Here is a 23980-nt window from a genome sequence, read left to right on the forward strand (position 1 = left end):
AGGACTCCTGCCTTGCTCGGGCACTCGGTAGCTGCCTGGGAAGGGCATTACCTCTGCTCAGCTGCTGCAGCAGGTCTAGATGTTTTAGCTGGAAGCTGTCAGTTAACCCCACCCACTGTGGCAGATTCACTCTCACAGGAAATCTGAGCCCCACACTTCTAATGCTGCTCTAGTCTCAAAGAGGACTGCAGTAGGGAGACTTACTCTATTACATGGAAAGATATTACGCAGCTAAAGTGATTAAGATGGAGTGTTATTGGTACAGGGATAAACAAGCAGAAAAGGATATAAAGCAGGAGAGCAAACCCACCCGTGTGTGGAGCTTAATATGTGTCAGAAGTAGCAAATCTGTGGAAACAGCCTGTTCAGGTTGTAGCGAGGACGAGAGATACATGTGGAAAAAGATGACGCTGAATCTTATTTAATGTATATTTTCAAAAAATCCATTCCGATGATTAAAGATGTAAATGTAAAAGCGAAACATTAAAAACTGCAGAAGACCATATGAAAATATATTTATGATCTTAGAGTACGGAAATAATTCTTCCAATACACAAAAAGCAATCAATCATAATGGAAAGAAAATTTTGACATTAAAACTGAATTTTTATTCATCAGAATAAAGTGAAAAGCTACAAACTGAAAGTGTATCTGCAGCTGATACGTGTTTGACATCCAGAATCTATATATAATTATATATATGCACATTGTTTCTGTTCACTAATTTGTCTAATTCATTAGAATTGTGTGTTTATGTGGTGTACACACAAGTCAGTAAGGAAGAATTAATGCATAGAAAAATGGGCAAAACACCCGGAGGCATTTCACCAAAGGAGAAACAAGAATGGTGAAAAACAACAAGCAAAAAACCCCACAAAAACGTGAAATGAGGTTCGGTCTCATTGGTAATAGAAATACAAGTTAAGATCTTAATGTCATTCCATACACATCTAGCTGACAGAAACCTAAAGGCTGACAATACCAAGTGCTGAAGAAGATACGCGACAAAGAGAAATCTAATTCAGTGCTGGTGGGAATGCAAAGCCATGTGGAATTTGGGAAACTTACTTGGCGTTATTTTATAAAGTTAAACACACCTTAGTCCAGTATAGATCCTTGAGAAATTCTTGCTCATAGGCAGTAAGAGAGATGTATAATTGTATTAGCATTGTAACAGCAAAGCCAGAATCGACTAAAACATCCATTCACCATAGAATGGATAAGCAAACGGTAGTGTATTCATTTTATGAAGCACTAAAAAAATGAATGCATTATGCAAGATGCATAAACATTAGATAAATCTTAGAATCATAAGGTTGAATTTTCTTAAAAGATACTGCCAAAATATACATTCAGTATAATACCTTTTCTTGATAGTTTTTTAAAGATATGATTCACATACCACAAAAATGACCCACTTAAAGTATACTCTGATGGTTTTAGTTCAGAGCTGTTTAGAACTAATTTTAGAAAATTTTCATCACCCCCAAAAGAAACTCCATGTCCACTATCACTCATTATTCCCAGCCCCTGGCAACCACTAATCTACTTTCTGACTATAGATTTGCCTGTTCTGGACATTTCCTATAAATGGAATCACACAATATGTGGCCTTTTGTGAGGCTTCTGTTACTTAGGATAATGTTTTCAAGATTCTTCCAAAATCCAGCAAGTGTCAGTACTTCATTACTTTTTATTGCCATAGAATATTCTGTTATGAAAATATACCACTTTAAAAAATCTGTTCTTCACTTGATGGACATTTGGGTTGTTTCCAGTTTGGGGTTTTTGTGAATAATGCTGCTATGAACACTCATTTTTAAGTTTTTCTGTGGAGATTCTTTTAAAAATAAGGTGCAAAGACAAGCAAAACTAAATATTCCACGCTAAAGTTAGCAAAAGAAGGGGACAGCAGAATGAGATTTGGCGATGTTCTAATCAGCTCATTAAGGTACATTTTTAATGTATCTCATAACTCATTATCACATGTTAAAGGAATTACAACATGTATACGTGAACACATACGACTAGGGCACTTTGGCCTCAACATTTTGTAAAAAGTTAACGCTCTGATGTGGGAGGGACACTAGCCTCTAAAATCTGCAAGTAGGCTTTGATTTCTTGGGGAGACCTGGGTTCTCATTTCTCATGTAAATTCTTCCCCTGCACTCCCACTTCCCAAATGTGTCACTTCTCGTGTATGTTTTGAGTTCTGACGGGTAAGTCAGCCTGTTTCTGTACTGCCTGCTTAGGTATCCGTGTCATCTGTTCCACTGGGTCCACACACCTGTCCCCATCCTCCAGCTTCTGGCTTCAAAGATTGTGTTGCTGTTGTCCCCTCCCCCTTTCTTTGTCTTTATGGAATTTTACTTTTTCCCCTTTTCTGTCACTGTAGTTTGGTTTCAGGAGGAATTAGAGGTGAATGGGTGTTCAGCTGCTGTGGTTATTATATTTTATAATTTAAGCTGAGTTGGGGTTTTCTGTTACTTGCGGCTAAGGGCATCCTGACCCGTCATGTTATCAATAGTATTTTCCCATAGGAATATGCTATGATATGATACTTAGTGCCCCTCTTATAGATATATGATTATTTAACCAATTAACTATTATTTAATTATTCTTGAATGTGTGAGTAGTTTCCAATTTCCCAATTATTTTTCAAAAAAGAGTATAGAAATAGAGTTGCTGCAGCTTGTTCAGGTTATCAAATGTCTCGAGAAGGTTTTTACCAAGGTGTACTCCTCCTCTCAGTGGTGGAGAATATGAGTGTGTTCGTGCCTGTAACAGCCGACAGCACTTCATTTACAGTTTATCCTTTATTCCTCATTATATTCGTTTGAATATATACATCTGAAAAATCAAGAAATAAAGCCACCATCCAGAGAGCTCTGCTCAGTGTTTGGTGTACCTCATTCTAGACTTCTCTCTATATTGATACACACATTGTTTCTACCATAGTGTTTGGCTTCTTGCTTTGCTTTGTTCCGGTTTATTCCTTACTGAGCCTACTGCCTCATACTTGCTTTGTTTGCCTAACAATGTGCTGTGGCCCCGTTTCCACATCAGCTTGTTGGTCTAATCGCTTTCAAAGCTCTTTATACCACAGTTTGCTTACCTACCCCTAAGGATGGCTGTTCAGAGTGTTTACATTTTTTTCTATGCATACAACTTTGTAGTGGTCCAGTTTTTTCCTTTAGATAAACAAAGAGATACTGGTTGGTTAATAGATATTTATTTTTTTTTGAGTTCTCAGTACATTGACACAAACTGCTGAAAGTTATAGAAAAAGCAGGGCCAATGAGAAAGGTAGGGCTTTGATAGTATCATTTGATCTCCTACATAATTCAATTCCTGGACTTTCAACTTGTGTGAACTAATGGATTTATATTTTGCCTACTCTGGTAAAATGTGTGATCTGTAATTTCAAACTCGTACTAAACTACAGAGAGAAGCACTTGACCCTACCTATATTTGCATTTATGTGACATAAAGTTCAGATTTCAACTGTTGTGGGAACTACAAAATGCTATGATTCATGTGAGTGCTATCCAAAACAGAGATTATTCAATTACAGATGATTCAAAATGTAGGAAGTTTGCATCTGTTTCATGTAGATATGTCTAAATTAAGAATATGGGTTAATACTTGGAGTATTCTTAGCCTGCTGTATTATATTACATTGCATATGAAGTTTTGAATTGACATGAATTAACCTATATATCTTTAAATATTTGCAAAATTATGTTTTATATGAGCCTGTAATAAATGACCATATTACAATTCAGAAGCTGAAAAGTGTAGTGAGAGTTGCCATGGGAACCTTAATGTGATATCCCCTTGCTTTCATTTAAATTTCATTTTAATATTGCATTAACATTTTTGCATTTAATGGATAGATATTTGAATTAATACTGAAGTGTTCTTTCTAATATAAATAAAATATAAGAAATGAAAATGTGATTTTTCTTCCAGTGAACAAATGAACATATAATCCAAGATTTTGTAGAAATAACAGCACTTGAGTTTTAAATTATTGGATTTCATTCATTTATTTTGAAGTTTCTTAAAGGATCCTTTTTACAAGATTAAGAAATATTTATGGATAGTCACATAAATCATATCTTTAACATTTCAAAAATAGTTCAGAATTTCCAGAAGGCTATTTGGAGACAATTTACTTCATTGTGCCTTAATTTATTCTGTATTTTTCAGACTAGATGACCTCTGAGGCCTCTCCTACCTCTAAAAGTCCATAATAGTATACTGATTATTTATAGGATGATACACTTAATCTTACTTAAAACAAAATACTCTCTATATTACCAAATTCAGATTCATCTATTTAAGTTTATTATATAAAATTATAACTTGTGCCAGAGATACAGGGTATTTTTTTTATTATAAAGGATTCTTGGCTATTCTAGGTGTTCACACAGATTATACGTGAACAGTGTGGTTAAAATTGGAATAAACATAAAATTCATGGACAGCAGAGGCTGTGGTTGGAAAGGGCTCTTCGGTATCAGGAGTCACAGGTTTTCTCCGATGCGCCACGGGCATCCCGGTGTGTGACCATACGCAAACCATTTCATCTCTTACGTATGAAACAAAAAGGCTAGATTAGGGTTGCTGGGCTCCTTTTCTACTCACACACTCCCTAAACGAAACTTGGAAAATTATGTATTACCTTAACGCCTTTTGAATTGACATTCATAAGTTTAGGTGGTGGCAAAAGTTTTGATTTCTGACATTTTAACACTTTAAAATATTTACTAAATATATCTAATGAAATCTATATATCATAGCAATTTTAGACCTACCACCCTTTCTTTTAAATGCAAAAGTAAAGCTTGTGTTAATACTGTATGATTTCCCCCCATGTGGGCTGTGTTGGGTGGTCAGAAAGTCCAAGGGTGGTTGCCAGGGAAGGTGAGGGATTGTTTAACGGTTAGAGTTTCAGTTTTGCAAGGTAAAGAGTTTTAGAATGTGCTTACCACTCCTGAACTGTACACTTAATGGCTAAGACGGTAAATTTTATGTTACGTATATTTTACCACAGTTTTTAAGATTAAAAATAGGTTTAAGAGTTAACCTTGTATTTAATAGTCAGAATTTTTACATTATTATTAGTTTCCTGAATTCCCTTCCCCTACAGAATTTTAATCTAATCTAGTAAACTTTTTATACTTAAAAGTCCATTTCTGACTTTGTTGGCCTGCTCCCATGTGTCCGCAACGAAAATATGCATATAAATTTAAATTTGTAACAGTTCTCTCCTGTGACCTTAAGACTCTAAGTACTAAGTAATTGAGTAATTAATTACTACAGTTACTACTAGAATACAGTTGGTCGAAACAACCTACCTATTTCAAATGTTGATAAATAATGGGTAACACAAAGTAAATGTGTTGGAAATGCATTTCTTCATATGCTCTTTACATTAACTCTAAATATAGTAAGTACCTAGTAGGACTGAATAAATGAACAGTTAGTTGATAGGTAGCATCAAGAAAGACATTTCTCCCAATTTAAAAAATAAGTGTGGATTTTATTTTATTGTTTTAAATTTTTTGTTTGTTTTTTGTGGGAGTAATTAGGTTTATTTATTTGTTTATTTTAATAGAGGTACTGGGGATTGAACCCAGGACCTTGTGCATGCTAAGCATGAGCTCTACCACTGAGCTATGTCCTCCCCCGAGGCTAGATTTTGGAATCCAGAAATCTAAAAGTTAGAGAAACTAGAACTTTAACATCAGACTTCAACTTACCTTGCATATATGTTTCTTTCATTGAAAGTGGTAAAGTTCATCTATTAGAAGTAAACATGGAAATTTTCATCCCTCTTCTATGAAATAGATGACAAATGCATGACCTACTAAGTTCCTTCCCTTTGCCCTAAACTCTGAAAATGCAGAGAAAGTGCATTTTGTGACAGATGGGGATTTCCCAAGATGATATTTACAAGTCTTGAATGCTTTCATCACTGGATGGATGGATAGGTGGGTAGTCAGTAGGCAGGTGGGAGGTAGGTAGGTTGAGGGCATCAGTCTTTGCCGTTTTATTGCTGGATGAAGCAAGCCTCCTCTGCCTTCACTATTTTGTATTGATGCTTCTTTGCTCACATGGCATTCTTCAGAAGTGATGTATTCTTCCAAACAACTGGAGATGTCAGAGAGATCATTAAAAGAATTCTGTTTTTTCCACTGATCCGCTCTGTAGGCTGTCCCACCACTGACGAATGAGAGAGGGAAAGCATGAAACCCTGAGGTGGGCTTATGGTTCTTTAATTAAAGGAATCCTCTCAGACACCAGTATTTCAAATTGATACTCCCCATATCCACCCCCATCTTGCCTGTTGTTTGGAGTTTGGGGGAGAGGGGTGCCTCAAAAGATTCTCAATCTGGCAGCAGTGTCCATAATAAGATTATGTACAGGGGAGAGGTATGCCTTTCTTGAGTAAAAGGAGTAGATGCACTTTGTTTTATAAAATGAGGGTATCTTGTCAGGTTTCCATGCCACTGATAACTGTGAGTGAGCAATGAAGCATCCATGGCCCAACAAGGGCAGGATCATGAGAGCTCCAACCCTGCCCAGAAAGCAACTCAGACCAGCCAAAGTGCCTGGCTGAAAGGGAGGGTCATCTGAATAGATGGTGGGAGAGGGGAATGACACCAATGCTAGTTACAAATTTGGAGCCATCTACGGCAGCAGAGAGTGGGTCTTGGTGTGCTCCAAGGAGATGACTGGCTGTTACTCATAGTCCTCCCATGGTTGTGGACCCAGTGCCGGCTGCTGCCACCACAGCCCTACAAATCAAGGAGCCCCAGGCACTAACTGATAATGAAGACCATCTGAGGTGCCTGCCCACTGGCATACCCAGTAACTGCCTGGAGAAGAAGGGAAATGTTATGTAAGTTATTTTCCCTAACTCCCCCTGAATGGACCGCTCCTGGACACAGTACTTTATATCAGCGCCCTGGAGACATCCTGTGAGACCACCTGACTCTTGTTAGGATGCTGGGGCAAACTCTCCATGTGCTCCTCAGGTAGGCTCTCCTGACCCCCCTTTCCCTCACTAATGAACTATTAGCATGTAAGCTTGGCCTCGTGTTCTGTTTCTGAGGAACATGGGCTATGACAGTGCTTCTACAAACATTTTTTCTGTATCTCTGTGATTAATTTTTTAGACTAAATTCCTGTAAGTGTTTAAAATAGATCATTTTTTTCAACTTGTAAATAATCACATTTGCGATTCTGATTTTAAAGTAATATATGTTTATTGCAGACACTTTACAGAATTAAGAAAATTAAAAGTTATTTTAACTTTATTGGTATATATTCTCTTTCAGATTTTCTTAAGCATTATTATAATAGTTAAAAAATACTCTTTCACTAGTTGATTCTAGAGTTTCTCACAAAGAAATAAAAAATGTATCAGCTTAGAATTAAATGTGGGAGATGAGACCTAAGGGCATAATCTGGAAAGAAACAGGGAAATAATGATCCTTATCTTTCATTTTTAAAATCAAAATTGGGATCATACTGACTGACTTTTTTTTTAATTGACGTATAGGCAGTTTACAATGTTGTGTTAGTTTCTGGTATACTGACAGACTTCTATAACACTTTTTTTTCTCACTTAATATTTTGACATTTATTTCACATCATTAAATTTTATGTGATTATAATTTTTAATGCCATATATTTCATGGACCTGTAATTTATCAACCAGTCCTCAACTGTTGGATATTTGTTTCTTTGCTTTCCTTTTAAAAATTGTTTTTTGTGTTGGTAATATTCATGCAGATATAGTTTTTGCAGTGCTGTGTAATTATTTTCATAGGATAAACTATTTGCAGTGGAAATGCATTTCTAAAGGAAAAGTTGTACCAGTTTAAATTCTTAATAACTTATATGAGAGTGCCAGTTTCTCTGTTTTGTTTTTTTTTTTTGAGAACACTACTTTCTTTACACACTTGTTAACCACAAGTATTATTCCTCTCTTTAATCTTCATTATGCTGCTCTCTGCAAAAGGGTATCTCATTTTACTTTGCCTTTCTTTGGTAATTAGGAAGATCAAGTACAATTTTGGGTGTTCATTGGCCCTTCCTATGTCTGTTGTGAATTGTCCACAATATGGGTCCATTTTTCTTAATGTTTTTATCTTAATTTGTCACTTGTCTTTATTTATAAATATCACATATATTTTTCTACATAATTGGAGTCATTTTGAGAAAGAGCTTGGCAACCTTCCTTTATTCACAGTCATTTGTTTTAGAGGATTTTCTAGTCAAATGAAATTAAATCCTTCAAGGCCCACCCCAAATGTCCTTTTCTCCATGAAGTCTTCCCTGACTTCCTCTAATTCAGGTCTGGGTCGCTCGTTCCTTCCTGTGTGTTTCTACATGTGCACTAGGACGTCAGTAGGACTTTCTCGTACTAAGTATGTCGGCTAAGATATCTCCCTCATAAAAGCGTTCTGAAAGCAGGAACATCTTGTTACTGTTAGTACAGCTCGTACCCAGTAAGGTATCCTGCACATAACATATAGTTAATACTAGGGGTTGAATTCACTTGTTAGCTCTTTAAATACAAATACTTTTGCATTAAAATGTTTTTCTTAGAAGTAATTTTGAATTACATATTTGCATACTTTCTTGAATAGCATTTATTGAAAAACAATTTAGGATTTTTGATAACTGGCCCTTACATAAAGATGCTTTCTAGAACTTCACTATAAGACACTGATGCCTTCAGGAGGTTATGGTGCCATAACCTATGACTAAGTGGCCCTTGGAGCTTATGGGTTAATGTATTCCTCTGCGGATGTACGACTTTGTCCAGGAGTCTCCAGATGAGCAAGACTGTTAGAATTAAATCAAAAATCAGACTTAAATACCCTTTAAATTTGTATCTAGGTTGGTTCTCAACTGGGTTCCAGATCACTGAGGTTGCCACGTAGATGATCTTTGTGCTCATTGATGTTCACTGGAACATTCTCTGAGTCTTGTCATTACACAAATCAAATCCTGTTCTCTCAAGCTGTACAGACTGAATCCCTGCCCGAACAGCGTTCTTTTGTGACAGGTACAGTGTCATCCACAGTGTAAAGACCTGCACACGAGTCCAGTAGGAGGCTGGACCTTTGCCGTTACCCTCTGAGAGCCCCTTCTGAGTGTCGGAACAATTATTCAAAACTTGGAGCTGTTCCTCCAGTGCACTGCCGGGCTTGCCCCTCTGACTGTCTGTTGACTAGGTTCGTTGACAGCTCTGTTGGAGCAGAGGTTAACTTGTAGATTTTTGTCTGGTTAGAAGTGCAAATAATTTGTGTCCAGTGGGAAAGATAACCCTAGAGGTTGTGTCGCCTGTGGCCCACGGGACATTAGCTAGTTTTATATCTAACCTGGTAATCTTACCCCACCATTCCTTTTAAAATTTATACCTAGCTCCTACAATTCTTGGTTGAACCTAGTCTTTTACCATTTCCCTCACTGACTAATGAGTTAAATAAAATCACTTGCCACATGTTTATTTTATGTGTGTATGAGATCATGCTTTTAACCTTTTGAAAATTATACTTTGGCATAATGTTAGGGCCCCTCATTCTTACTTCAGCCTCCAAGTGGGTTAGGTTGATGGGTAAACAAAAACATGTACTATTACTGATGAGAACAAGTCAACTGATTCTTCAAATCCCAGCCGGCTTTTTCTTCCTCCTCCTCCTCTCGCTGTTGAGTACTTTCTCTGCTTGTAATGTGGAAAAGATGGGCCAGGGAGCGTCACCAGAATCGTTCTTTTAGTGCATCCATCTGTGAGCAACATCTGTGAAGCCCCATGTGTGAGGCGCATGGCCCTGGAGGACACACTGGACGTGCAATAGCAGGGGGATATGACTGCACTGTTTCATGTGACTGTTTTCAACTAGGATCCTTCTTGGCCAGAGCAGGAGGGAAAAACCCACGAGGCTGCTGAAATGAAGCTAATGCACTAACATTTTGCCAGATAAATAGCATGTAGCTAGCATTAGCTAAGTTTCCATCCAAAAATGATTTTTTTAAACTGGATGATTAATACCATAGTAAGACCAACACATTTGGACCTTAAAATCAGACCTCTGATATGAGAAAGTCCCAAGAAAATGTTTCTTTTGGGAAAAGCACGATGAGAACTACGGCTGAGGAGGGAGAATATTTTACTCCAAACTATTGGTTCTACCATTTTATTCAACTTAAGATGGAGCCTCAGTGCCCAGCTCAACTCCTGCAGGCCCTGCGAAGCTTCCCTGCTCACCCCAGACCAGAGGAAACTTCTGCACACTTGTTTGCTTACCTCATTTGACACTTATATACTCTCTTGACCGTTACTTTTATGTGCATCCCATTTTCCTGCCAGTCTAGACTATAAATTCTCGGAGAACAAGTTCTGTTTCCCATGCTTTTGTATCTTTCACAGTGTTGGCATATAGTAGGCACTCAGTAATGAGTAGCTGTTGGTTGGTTCACAGGAGAGCAGAGTTCTTTCGGCCAATATGGGTAGAAAAAGTGCTCTAGCCTGACTTTTTTTTTTTTTTTTAAGATAACCAAATTCATTGGCAAATGATGTAATTATTTCTCTGGATGACCTTGAAGTAATGCGTGCAGTCTTCTGCGCCACCCACATCCATCATTGCTGTTTTCTTTCTACTGCACCATGCTTCAAATTGGGGTTGTATTTGTTTAGCAGAGAGCTTACAAAACGACTCTTGAATTTTCAATGTAGTATTTAAATTGGACTCATCTAATGAAGAGCAGGATGTGTACAGGGAGAACAAATCTAATTCCGTATAATAACATGCATTTTACATTTGGTTGAATGGAACATTTATTAAAGCAACATGCCTCATTTCTCATGGCAGCTAGTTAGGGTTTTTAAAAATCTAATGCATTAGAGAATTAGAGTCTAACAGGATATCTGGATTATTTCCTATTTTAAAGATAGCCTGTCTTCCAGTCACAAAAATTAAGGTTTTGTTAAAGAGTGTGCATCCTCTGTAACACATGTCTTAGTACCTTGCTCATAGGAGTGTATTAAGTATTCCTTTACTGAGTCATTAGGGAAAACTGTGAGCTAACACAGGGACAGCATAAGGGACTCTTTATCCTACGTGATCGCGAACCCTCTTCCAAGTTCATCCTAAGTCTGAGTGCATTTTAAGGTGACTGTATTACAAGACGCCTAAATAAGGCGAGACCATCAGGGCATAAAAGTATAAAACTCTTGGTGTCTTTATTAGCGATTCTTTACTGTATATACAGATTACCAGGGGCTTTTGTTGAAGTGCGGGTTTTGATTCTGTCTGCCTGAGGTGAAGCCTGGATTCTTTGTTTCTAATAAGCTCCCTGGTGCTGCTGCCAGGGTTGGTCTGGGATGGCACTCCGGTAATCACGGCCTTAGAGAACTGGACTCTCAGACCGCTCAGTGCCGCCTGGGATCTCCCCTCTTTCTGAAACTCTCTCTCTTTTTCTCTTGTTCATGTTCTGGCCCATAGGGCTGTTGTGCCTTCTCCCCACCAGGCATCCCTGTTGTTGCACCCACATGGTATAGGACTCAGCCCCCTTCCTTTTCCATAATAAGCTATTTGTGATGGAAAAAATGGAGCCATATTAGGAAGTGAAGTATGAGATGCTCTCCAGACATGAATTCACTGCACTTGAGATTATTCAAACAAAAAAAAAAGTTGGCTCTTTTACATCATAGGCAAAGATTTACCTATAACCCATAGTAGAATCTAATAGCAGTTACTGGAATGAAAGATCAAGCTGAAATTCTGTCCCACAGTATGGTTTTGTTCAGATGGAAAATTGGAATCCTTGGAAGATGGTAACCAGAGGACTACGTATCTGCTGATTTTCATTTGGAAAATAACTCCAACCATACTATAAAACCATACAGATGGAAAACCTTCTTGATGTCCTTTCAAATTCTGGCTCCAGATAAACCTCAGATATGTTTTAATGTATCGAGATAGCGGAGAAAAACATAAAGAATGAAAGAACAACACTAAATAGTCTTCAGCTAAGTAAGTATTTTCTAGCATAGATACAGGTTTAATTAGGTTTGATTAGGCCTCCTTACGAGCTTCTCTGGTTACCTAAGACCTTGAAAGCTTTGTGAGTGGTTTCACTGTGATCCTTCTTTTGTCTTCATTAAAGAAAAAAAATTAAATGCTAAGCCCACTTCTGTACTGATATAAGGAGACATCTGAATAAGAATTTGGATTCTCCCCTAAAAAAATCCCCTCACCTGGCCTCATGCTTCTTTGGTTTCCACTGGAACTAGGGAACTACCTGGGGTAATATTGCCATATTGAACAAAGTACCCAGAAGAGATGAGTTGGTAAAATGAAACCTTTCTGCTTCGCCACTTCCAAACACAGAGCTTGGACCCCGCACAAAATAGGCTTGATACGGATTTGCCACAGGTGGAGACACTTCATACAACTTCAAGGTCTTTCTTCGTCTAGGCCTTCACGAGGCTGAGACTGAGGGGATTGTGCCTCTGTCAGTAGCAAATTCTGTGCCTCCTTCACCCAGTCTCTTCACCTCAACTACCTATGCTGATTGCAGCCACTCTCATCCTTTTCTGCTTTCAAATATTAATTGTCCAAGCTAAAACTTCTCCTCGTTTCATGGATAGCCTCCTTGACTCTGCATCCTTTCTCTTCACCAGTATGTGTGGTTAAGAAAGCTGTGTGATATAAACACTTACAACACACTTCATTCACATGCCTTCTTATAACCCCCTCTCCAACCACCAAGCGACCTTCTGAAAACAGTATCCTCTTTTAATAGTTGGCAGTCTGCAATTCAGAGATTAAATAATTTATCCAAGAACAGCAATTGCTAAGTTGAGTTAAAATCAAATATAAATTCATTTAAGTCTAAGCCCTACCAGAAGAACTTGGCCGTCCACTTCTGCTAGGATACAAACCCCTGGGCTAGACGTAAGCACGTCCCCCCAGCACGGTGCCTGTGTTAGTTCTCCCCACAGTGCTGCTCTGAATTGTCTTACTGAGGCGCCCAGACGGCCACGTCCAGAGAGGCTGTGTTCACATTCCTGCTGGTGTTGATGCAAGGTGGACACTGAAGCCAGACTGTTCTCCTGGCCCCTCTCTGCCTTACCTCACACCTGTTTCTCAAGTAAGGGAGAGGCACATTTCATTTACCCAGAGGTTTTTGAAGGACTTAATCAAGTGAAATTTGTTGGAGAGCTGAGATCTCCAAATTCCAGCTTTGAATATTATGTTCACTTCCTCTCCAGTTTTGTCCTTTGCTGTTTGAGCAAAGGTATTGTTGAAAGGCACTGATGTAATTATCTGTCCATCTATATTGACCTGTTTATCCATCCATTTACTTCCTTTACCTCTTTACTGAAAGTAGTGGCCTCAGAAACTGACTTAATTGGATCACATTTAGGTTTTTGCATTTAATTTAGACCAATTTTAAGAGAGACATTTTAAAAAAGTGGCTATAGTGTTTAGAGGTTCAGAAATTTCTCCATTTAAAGAAATTTTGGTTAATTAATTTTCAAAAGAAAAGAGTAAAGGGAGATTTGATGCCTGGTCTTGAATAATTGAAGGACTGTTTAAAACAAGATGGATTACACAATTTATTTGCTTTCAAAACGGTTACCAGTTGCTGGCATATTTCAGGTCAAAATGACCTTATATTAACTTAAGCTGTCTAGCATCAAACCTGTGTAGGAAGTCATAAATTGTCACCAAGCAAAGATTAAAGGACTGTGAATCAAGGATGTTTAGGTATGTCTTCATTAATTGAAAGGTTGATCTTACTGACATTAGAGGTCCCTTCCAAATCTTAAGATACAGTTACATTCCAAATAGCACATAAAATTTAAAAGTAATTCTAATCCATTGAGATGATTTCTGGAATAGTGGCCTGAGGAGCTCTGTAAACCCTCTCCCGTGAAACCACCATAACTGGTAAAAATTACTTTTACTCTGGAAGTGCACTAAGGGCATACAACAAATGAGGAAACATTGATTCAAGAAAATCTAAATCTTTCCAAGAGAACAGGGAGGGTCTGTAGCACTTGAGCCATGACCTACTTCCTTTCCCCTTCTCCCTGGCCCATCTCAGGATGATGGAGCTCTGCCCTGGGCAAACCCAGACAAGAACATAAGGCTTATTCTCTCCAGCTTCCAGTTGTAGGCTACAGTATCTTCCCATGAAGGACAAGCCACCAGCATTTCTTATTTTCCCCCAGATGCCTTTTGAAGAAGCTTGATTCCTGGCACAAGTGGCTGAGAGATCTAGGTCTTTCTTCCCCACCCAGTACCCACTCATATGGTGGAAGCTCAGCCCCCAGGCACAACAGGCCAAGAACACTGGGTCTCCAACAGCCTTCACCCCAGCTCACTTAAAGTGCAGGTGATTTATGCCAGAAGAGAAGAGCCAAGAAGATCAAGGGCTATTGCCCCACCCAGTGTCCTGCTGAAGAAGCAGGGGTGTTGCTCCAGGAGAAGCTAGCACTGCCACTCTGAGAAAAGCTGCAGAGCAGTGGGACAGAGGCAGGCTGGAAGCGTAGAGAGCCCCAAAGGGACCTGACTTTATTTGGAACAGAATTTGAGGAAGTTCTAGCCTAAGGGTGCACCCCCATATAAAGGAGATTTTAGTAGTAAGCACTTAAGAGGAGGCTGGTAAATTCAGTAGAACAACAAGTAAATTATAAACCAGCTAGAAGTTTACCAGATTGAACCAAAGAATGAGACAGCCAAAAAGAGCCTACTGGGAAAAGAGCAAAACCCAAAAACAAGCCTCAAAGAGTACTCCTGCAGAGGGGTCTGAATTTAGTTGAATCAGAATGTGGCAAACTGTATGCCTCAGGGCATTACTAAAAACAGCAGGACAATCTGCCAGCAATGGTTGGGTGTGCCATCAAAAGCAGCAGACAGCTTAACAGGCATCAGGAAAAAGAGAGGTGGCTACGTACACCTGAGTCTGTGTCCTCTGATGAGCAACTTCAGACGGGGCACATAGTGAAGGAAAACGGATTTTAGTAAAATAGCCCAGCCAGGTCACTGAGAAAATAAGCACAAAGACAACAACAACAACAACAACAAACCCCAGGCCTTGAGGGGAGAAAGAGGGGGAATTAGCACTGGACTTACTAAAATCTACTACCTAAAATGATTAATTTTTAACAAAAAATTACCAATTATGTAAAGAAACAGAAAAGTGTGATTCATACACATGAAAAAAAATCAGGCAACAGAAACTGCCTACGAGAGGGGCCAAATGTTGGACTTAGCAGGCAAAAATGAAATTAACTATATTATAAATGTTCAAAGAACCAAAAAATAAAAAAGGATTAAAGGATTAAGCAAGGTATGATCACACTGTCTAATCAAATGAAGAATATCAATAAGGAAATAGAAATCATTTTAAAAAATAGCCGAACGGTTCTACCAAACATTTGAAAAATTAATAACAACCCTTCCAAGAAACAGAAGAGGAGGGAACACTTCCAGAGTTACTTTATGAGGCCAGCTTTCCCCTGGATACACAAGAAAAGAAAATTACAGGCCAATATCCCCGACGAACAGAGGTGAAAAGCCTCAAGAAAATATCAGCAGACTGAATCCAACAGTGCATTGCAAGGGTCATACACCACGATCCAATAGGGTTTATTCCAGGCATGCAAGGATGGTTCAACACCCTCCAATCAATCAATATGATACACCACATTAATAAAAGGAAGGATAAAAATCACTCAGTCATCTCAATAAATGCATAAAAAGCATTTGACAAAATTCAATTGACAAAATTCAATATCCAGTTCATAATAGAAGCTCTCAACAAGTAGATAGAGAGACCATACCTCAATGTAATAAAGACCATATATGACAAGCCCCCAGCTAATATCCAACTCAACGGTGAAAAGCTTTCAACTTTTCCTTTAAGATCAGGAACAAGAAAGGATGCCAATTCTTGGCAGTTTTATTCAACATAGTGCTAGAAGTCCTAGCCAGAGCAGATGTTCAAGAAAAATTAAAAGCAATGCAAATCAGAAAGGAAGAAGTAAAACTGTCACTAGTTGCAGATGACTTGATATTATATATAGAAAACCCTAGAGACTCCACACACACAAAAAAAAACTGTTAGAGCTAATAACAAATTCAGTAAAGTTGCAGGATACAAAATCAATATATAAAAATCTGCTGTTTCTATACACTAACAACAAACTATCAGAAAGGGAAAGTACGAAAACAATCCCATTTACAGTTGCATCAAAAAGAATAAAATATCTAAGCGTAAATTTAACCCAGGAGGTGAAAGCCCTATACACTGACAAAGCACTATACAAAACAATCTGCAGCTTCAGTGCAATCCCCATTAAACTGCAAGGGCACTTTTCACAGAAATAGAACAATCCGAAAAATTGTGTGGAACCACAGAAGACCCCAATAGCTAAAGCAATCTTAAGAAAGAAGAACACATATATATAACTGAATTACTTTGCTGTACATCTAAAACACTGTAAATAAACTATGCTTCAATTTAAAAATTTTTAAAAAGAAAGAAAGAACACTAGAGGCATCATGCTCCCTGATTTGAAACTATATTACAAAACATATGGTAATCAAAACATATGGTATTAGCATAAAAACAGACACATAGATCAGTGGAACAGAATAGAGTGCCCAGAAATAAACCCATACATACATAGTCAATCAATTTACAACAAAGGAGCCAAGAACGTACAATGGAGAAGGGACAATCTCTTCAATAAATCGTGTTGGGAAAACTGAACAGCTACATGCAAAAGAATGAAACTGGACCACTATCTTATACCATATACAAAAATTACCATACACAAAAATTAACTCAACATGGATTAAAGACTTGAATGTAAGACCTGAAACTGTAGAACTCCTGGAAGAAAACATAGGCAATAAGCTCCTTGACATCAGTCTTGGTGACTTTAAATCTGACACCAAAAAAGCAAAGGCAACAGAAGCAAAAATAAACAAGTGGGACTGCATCAAACTAAAAAGCTTCTGCACAGCAAAGAAAACTTTCAACAAGATGAAAAGGCAGCCTAATGAATGGGAGAAAATATTTGCAAGTCATATATCTGATAAGGTGTTAATATCCAAAATGTGTAAAGAACTCATACAACTCAATAGCAAAAACAAAACAGATAATCTGATTTTAAAATGGGCGGAAGATCTAAATAGACATTTTCCCAAAGAAGACATACATACAGATGGCCAACAAAGTGTATGAAAAGATGCTCAACATCACTAATCATCAGGGGAATGCAAATCAAAGCTGAAATGAGATACCACCTCAGACCTATTAGAATGGCTATTATCAACATGACAAGAAATAAGAATTGGCGAGGATGTGGAGAAAAGGGAACCCTAGTGCACTGTTGGTAATGTTAATTGGTGCAGCCAAAATAGAAAACAGTATGGAAGTTCCTCAGAAAACTAAAAATAGAACCACTGTATGATCCAGCAATTCCACTTCTGGGTATTTATCCAAAGAACATGAAAACTCTAACTCAAAAAGATATATGCAGCCCTCTGTTCATTGTAGCATTATTTACAATAGCCAACATATGGAAACAAACTAAATGTCTATTGATGAATGGATAAAGAAAATGTGACATAGATATTCAGACATAAAAAAGAATGAAATCTCATCATTTGTGACAACATGGATGGACTTTGGGAGCATTAAGCTAAGTGAAATAAGTCAAACAGAGAAAGACAAATATTTTATGATCTCAATTATGTGGAATATAAACAAAACAAAGCAAACAAATAAAAACAAGCTCTTAGAAACAGAGAACAGATTGGTGGTTGCCAGAACTGGTGGTTGAGCGTTGGACAAAATGGGTAAAGGGAGTCTAAAGGTACCAATTATAAAGTAAGTCATAGGGATGTAATGTACAGCATAGTGACTATAGTTAATAATACTGTATTACAAGGGGGAGGGGATAGCGCAAGTGGTAGAGTGTGCGCTTAGCATGCACAAGGTCCTGGGTTCAATCCCTAGTACCTCCTCTAAAAATAAAATGAATAAATAAACCTCATTACCTCCCCCCCAAATTATATTAAGAATAAGTTTAAAATTTTTTAAATACTGTATTACATATTAGAAAATTGCTAAGAGAGTAAATCTTAAGTTCTTACCACAAGAAAAACATTTTTTTAAACTATGTATGTTGACAGATGTTAACTAAACTTATTGTGGTGATCATTTCACAATATATACAAATATCAAATCATTATGTTGTAAACCTGAAACTAATATAATGTTATATGTCAATTATACCTCAATAAAAAAAGAATGTATAAGTATCCAAACATGATAGAAATTTATTTATCATTTATTCAAGTCCAAAATTGGGGGTTTTTTAATGGAAAAAGAAAAAGAAGACTTTGTTGTTTATCTATTTTATATACATATAATGTCATATTATTTGACAATGAAAAGGAATGAACTCTTCCCGTGTAGTACTGATACATGCCATAACCCGGATAACCCTTGAAAACACTGTGCTAAGTGAAAGGAGCCAGTCACAAGAGGCCACACGTTGTACGGTTTCATTTATATGAAATGTCCAGAATGGGCAAATCTATAAAGATAAGAAACAGATTAGTGATTGACTAGGGTTGGGAGCTGGGGGGAAAGTGGGTGTGACATTTGTTTTTGGGTTGATGAGACTGTAAAAATGTGATGATGGCTGCACAACTCTGTGAATACACTAAAACCCATTGATTGTATATTTTAAATGAGGCTATGATCTCATGATAAAGCTGTTAAAAAATAAAACTGAAAAGGTACCATGTGAGAGTGGTTAAATAGTGGAAAGATACTACCTAATTTTTAAAGACTGTTCTGCTTTACTCATGTGAAAGATGGGTGTTTTGCCAGGATTTCAGATTTTTAGTGTTGAAGTTGCCTTGCCGGGGAGAGAACTCCGCAGATCCTCTTTATATTCATCTGAGAGCGCTCAGGACTTGTCCCAAGTTCCCTGCTTTGTTACTTCAGTGTGACTCTTCTGAGCCTTTGTTTCCCGTTAACTCTTGAGTCTACTGCTATCATGTAACTTCATACAGTGGGTTGAATGTTTTTAAGGCTAAAATCCTATTCACTGTGAAACTAAACCATGGCTTTAAGGAAGATTTTGGGATTCTCAGAATGACAGAGTTCAAATAAGGACAATGGAATCAAAGTGGAATAACAAGTAGCCAGCGAGGTCTCCCCTACGAAGGAACGGGAAGTATTCCTAAGAATGGAGCAATGTGAGTGTCAACTGGATTTCAGAGTTCTCCACTTTAAGCTTTGATTGCCAGAGCTCCTGAAATACGAGGACTTTTTTAAAAGTTAGGTAAAAATAGAATGTGATTTTTGTAGATTTTTATTTTAGAGTTCTTCCTTGTTAACTTCATAAAATTAAACATAATCAAATACATCAAGTGTAAGTGAAATTCTTGTTACTAAAATGGGACTCTAGTTACTAAATAGTAAAATTGTTCTGCAGTTTTGAGGTAGCGGAGTCTCCAGTACCTGACACACTTGTTAATGCCTTTGTCAAGGCCTTCTCGTACCCAGACCTTCAGGCAGCCCAACTAGTCCTGGGCTGTAGGAGGTTTACATAATTAAAAAGGAAAGAGAAGAAAAAGGAGAGGGAAGAAATCAAAAGCATCCAACTGAGATAAAGGATAAATAGGGAATGGGGGAAAAAGGAAATAAAGAGACCAATTTAGGAAAAAATAGCAAAGACAAAAGAACGGTAAAGGGTGAGCAGTGGACTAGAAACAGAGAATCAGGCTCTCGGGCCCGCTCTGCCCTCAGTCAACTGTGTAATCTTGGGCAAATCACTTTCTCTCCCTTCTTCCCGCTTTTCCTGGCCCATATAATAAGGAAGTGATGCTTGTCCTCCTCTGGGTCAAATGACTAAGTGCGAATTCTGAGCATAGAGCAATGAGATTTGTTTTCCTCTGTAGTTTACAAAACCAGTCTCCTTACTCTGAATTTGGGCTATTTTATGGAAACACTCTGAAAAAAAAAAGCACTTAAAAAAGTTCTGTTCTCTTGTTGGTTCCCTGCGCCCAGTCACTGAAATTTACCTGTCACTTTCAGGCTCCTGCTTGACCGCATCCCAGTGCAGCAACACCGCATAACGGTAAGAATTCACTCCTGTCGAACAGTCTTCTAAATGCACAGTTTGGATACCAGTAACCGTAGACACATAACTGTACAGCATGATCGAGATCATTCCATCTGGGCTTCCTGTCCCCGCCTCATTGCTTATCCTGAAAAAAAAAAAAAAAGAGCCCTCTAGGAAGTTTAAAGACTTCTGTATAATGTGGTTATGGCGTTTGAAATCATCTCAAGTGTAAGTTGAACAGCATTATGGTACTACTCTGGGAAAAACAGAATCTTAGACTGTTTTAACAGAAATGCAGTTTATTACTTTCATGTATACACAGCGACTTCAATGAGTTGCTGATGTTTGAGTTTCTTTAATGAATCTGATTTTAAAGCAAATGAATATTCTGAACTGCTTTTAAAAGTTCTAGATTGTATTTGAGGTAAACAATAAGTTAAGAATACATAGTAATCCTTTTTTTAACAATAGTTTTTCTTTAATACATTTCAGACATTTGTACTCTTAATGCAAGAGGAATAAGAATTTGCCTCTGCATGAAGCTGCAAAATAATAGTGTGGTTCTTCTCTTGTCTAATTTTCATAAGCTCTTTAAAAGAGGCATGTTATTTCTGGAGAAACAAATTCACAGCTTGAATTTAATCTAGTCTTTATGTACAATATATGGAAGAACTTTAAGTTTCTGAACACAGGATAAGCAAGGACCTTTGTCCTACTTGTGAAACTTATCCAGAGTAAGCTCACAAACGTTATTTTCTCAAATAATACAATCCATACTTCATTTTAATATCCTTAAATTTCAAAATAAGTTCAAACTCAAAACTCCTTGTGCATATGTGTGGTTCGTTTTAACAAAAAATTCAATTAAAATGAGAAAATGTGGCGGTGGGGGTTTAAAAGCATAAGCAGGCAGTTTAAATAGTCTCTCTGCGATCCGTTTTTTGGTTTTGAATTTGCATGGATTGTAGGATTCCTTGCATGTAAGGACCACATCTTACCCATCTCTGGATTCTCAGAACCTAGCATGCAGTCAATTGAAATGGTTCGGGTTAAAACTACCATCCTCTCTGGTGTCCGGTCACAAATTTGAAACTGGCAAGGATCTGAAGTGAGTTTTTTCAGTAGCTGCCAAGGAGTCTCAGACCTGAACTTACTTGATGCAGAATAACTGCTTTGGGCAAACTCAAAAGCTCAGCTGAAGTCCCGCCCCTGCGCGAAGCGTTTCCCCAGCTTCCCACGCAGCCCTGCCCTCGGCCACGCTCCCGGACACGTGATTTCTCTCTCCAAGAAACTACTGCCATAGTGCCGTTCTTGGCGGAAACAGGCTTCTCTCAGTTATAGACCAAAATCAGGGGGGAAAGAAGACTCTCTTTGGGGGTCTAAAGGAAACTATGGGAGTGTCTCTCACAGTGTAATTTTCCAGGAACACTGCAGAAATGGGGTGCATTTTGGAGTACTCCGTAAATACTAGTAAACAACGCTGGCATCGCCTGGTACGTGCATACTCACCAGAAGGCAGCCTCCCTCGGCCCTGCCTTTCCCTAATGGATTTCCATTTCTATCGATTGGGGACTTAGATGCTGGCTAGCAATTAGTCCTAATCAGGCGGCGGGAGTTTCCTAAGGGGACTGCCAGCTAGCCTAATTGCTGGCAGCTGTGGGGCCGCTCCGCGCTCAGCTGCGGGGCACAGGCTGTTAACCCCCGGGGTTCCAGGCTCCACAAGGATGCTTGACCTAGCAAAATTCCTCCTGGTGGGTGGTGAGTGTTGGGGTCAATGGCTTATCTTTATTTTGGAAAACTGTGCTGAGAAGCTTGGATTACTTTATCTCCAAAGGTACTTTAAGATAGAGTGAACTGCATAACCTCCCTGGAAAAAATCATAGAGAAACTGGTTTAGAAAAAAAAAAAGAAAGAAAAGCTCTATTATGAAAATTCTCAAAAATTCACAGAAGTGGAATAGTATAAGCTCCATACATCTATCAAATAATTCTCTACATTCTGCCCTTCTTTTTAATCTAGCCCTCACCTCCATTTTTTTTCTTTTTACTGGAGCATTTTAAAGCAAATCTCAGACATATTTCACTTCTAAGTGCTTTACTGTGTAATTAAAATATAAAGTTTTTTTTTAAAATGTAACCATTAAACTATTACTACATTCAACTAAATAGCTAATAATTCCTTGGTATCACCCAGTATCTAGGCAGGTTCGCATTCACACAATGCCTCAAAAATGCCTTTGAGTTTGTGTGACTCAGTCTAGTCCAGGCAGAACATTGTGTTTAGCTGTGAGATTATATCCTCAAGGTGTTCTCTGACGTGTTCCTCTTGCTCCTGTATTTTCTGTAAACTCGAAGTAAAATCTAGAAGCTCCATGAGAATCAGGTTTGGGTATTTTTCCAAGAATAGTTTATAGGTGGTTCTATGAACTTTCTTTTGCATCTTACTCTGGAGTCACAAATGTCTAACTGTCCAATTTCAGTGATGTTAAAATTGATCAATGAGGTCAAATGTTGTCAGTCTGGTGCATGCATTATAAAGTTCCCCCATTAACTTTACCTAATAGTTTTAGCAGACATTAATAATCTTTGCCTGGAATGATTGTTTCATGAGGGGTTCCTAAGTGGGTATTCTAACATTTTCACTTTCTTTGGCATGTGTTAGCCGTAATCCTTATAGAGAATTTCCCCCTCATGTTTGGAAAGGCAGGATAAGTACTTGATTCCTTCCCTTTCTTTATATCAAATTGATTCTCTAAGCCACCTCATAATATAACTATGAAAATAATTTTTGAGTATCATTATGAATTCATGGATTGTTATTACGTTTGATGAGTTTCAATCCAATGCGGTCCTAGTTTTTTTTAATGCTAAAATTATCCCAGATTTAATCAGCATTTCTTTTCAAACTTACTCTGTGCCCTTTTGATTTGTCTATATTAGTCTTTTTCTGCCCCATACCTGGAACAACAGTTTTCTGAGGAGCCCTGGTTCCTTTGAGTGAAACTGGGCATGACGAGTATTCACTGCTAATGGACTGTCATTGCTTCTAGTCCAACACATTATGTTTAAAGAAATAAAATGAACTAGTATTAAATTCAGGTTGGCAAATATATAAATATATATATATATATATGTATATCTGCCCTCATCTTTAACTTCCTCCTTCCTGTACTGAAGGAGCAAGTGTCTAAAATATGCTTTTGGTATCTCCACTTCTAGAACAAACTGTCAGTTACCTCCTCACTGTCAGTTACCTCCTCGTTGTCCTGTCTCCATCCTCCCCCTCTCCATCAGTGAATCAGAGATGGCCACTGTTGCTTCCCTGTCCCCTCTCTTCTTTCCCAAACTAGACTGAAAGCTTTTTGAAAGCAGTTAGGTTTTCTGCCCATTTTTGAATCCTCCGTAATGCTGAGCACAGATTAGGTTTGCAATAAACTTTTGCACTGAACTGCCACGGGTCGCAATCTGTGCCACTTATTCAGCGATGACATTCCTTTCTCTGCTTTATATCAGTCTCTCATCCAGGGACCTTTTTTTTTGCCCCTGACACCAAAGAAGCATCATTCCACAACCAATTTGTAGAGATGAAATAAAATAAAACTCTGTAATTGATTCTATTCCAAAGAAGCCATGCTTTAAGGAAGGAAAATCATGCCTCGAGGAGCTGTCAGCTTCATTACAGGCTCTGCGATAAGCCACGTGGGAGGACAGTCAGGACTTTGTGGGAAGGTGCCAGTTAACGACCAGCACCGCTCCTGAAGCACACTTAAGCCCCTGTACCTCCACGGTGCTA

At 38.1% G+C, this 23980-nt stretch overlaps 1 protein-coding gene across 1 annotated transcript in view; it reads left to right on the forward strand.

The window, feature by feature from the left end:
* The window catches only part of XRCC2 (X-ray repair cross complementing 2), a 160368-nt gene that overhangs the window by 30067 nt on the left and 106321 nt on the right, over positions 1-23980 (forward strand). Inside the window, exon 3 of the transcript XR_010381518.1 lies at positions 20161-20203. The gene's annotated coding sequence lies outside the window, so the exon portion shown is untranslated. The remainder of the gene's footprint in view (positions 1-20160; positions 20204-23980) is intronic.

Source organism: Camelus dromedarius, chromosome 7, assembly GCF_036321535.1.
Source record: "Camelus dromedarius isolate mCamDro1 chromosome 7, mCamDro1.pat, whole genome shotgun sequence".
Classification (NCBI taxonomy): Eukaryota; Metazoa; Chordata; class Mammalia; order Artiodactyla; family Camelidae; genus Camelus; species Camelus dromedarius.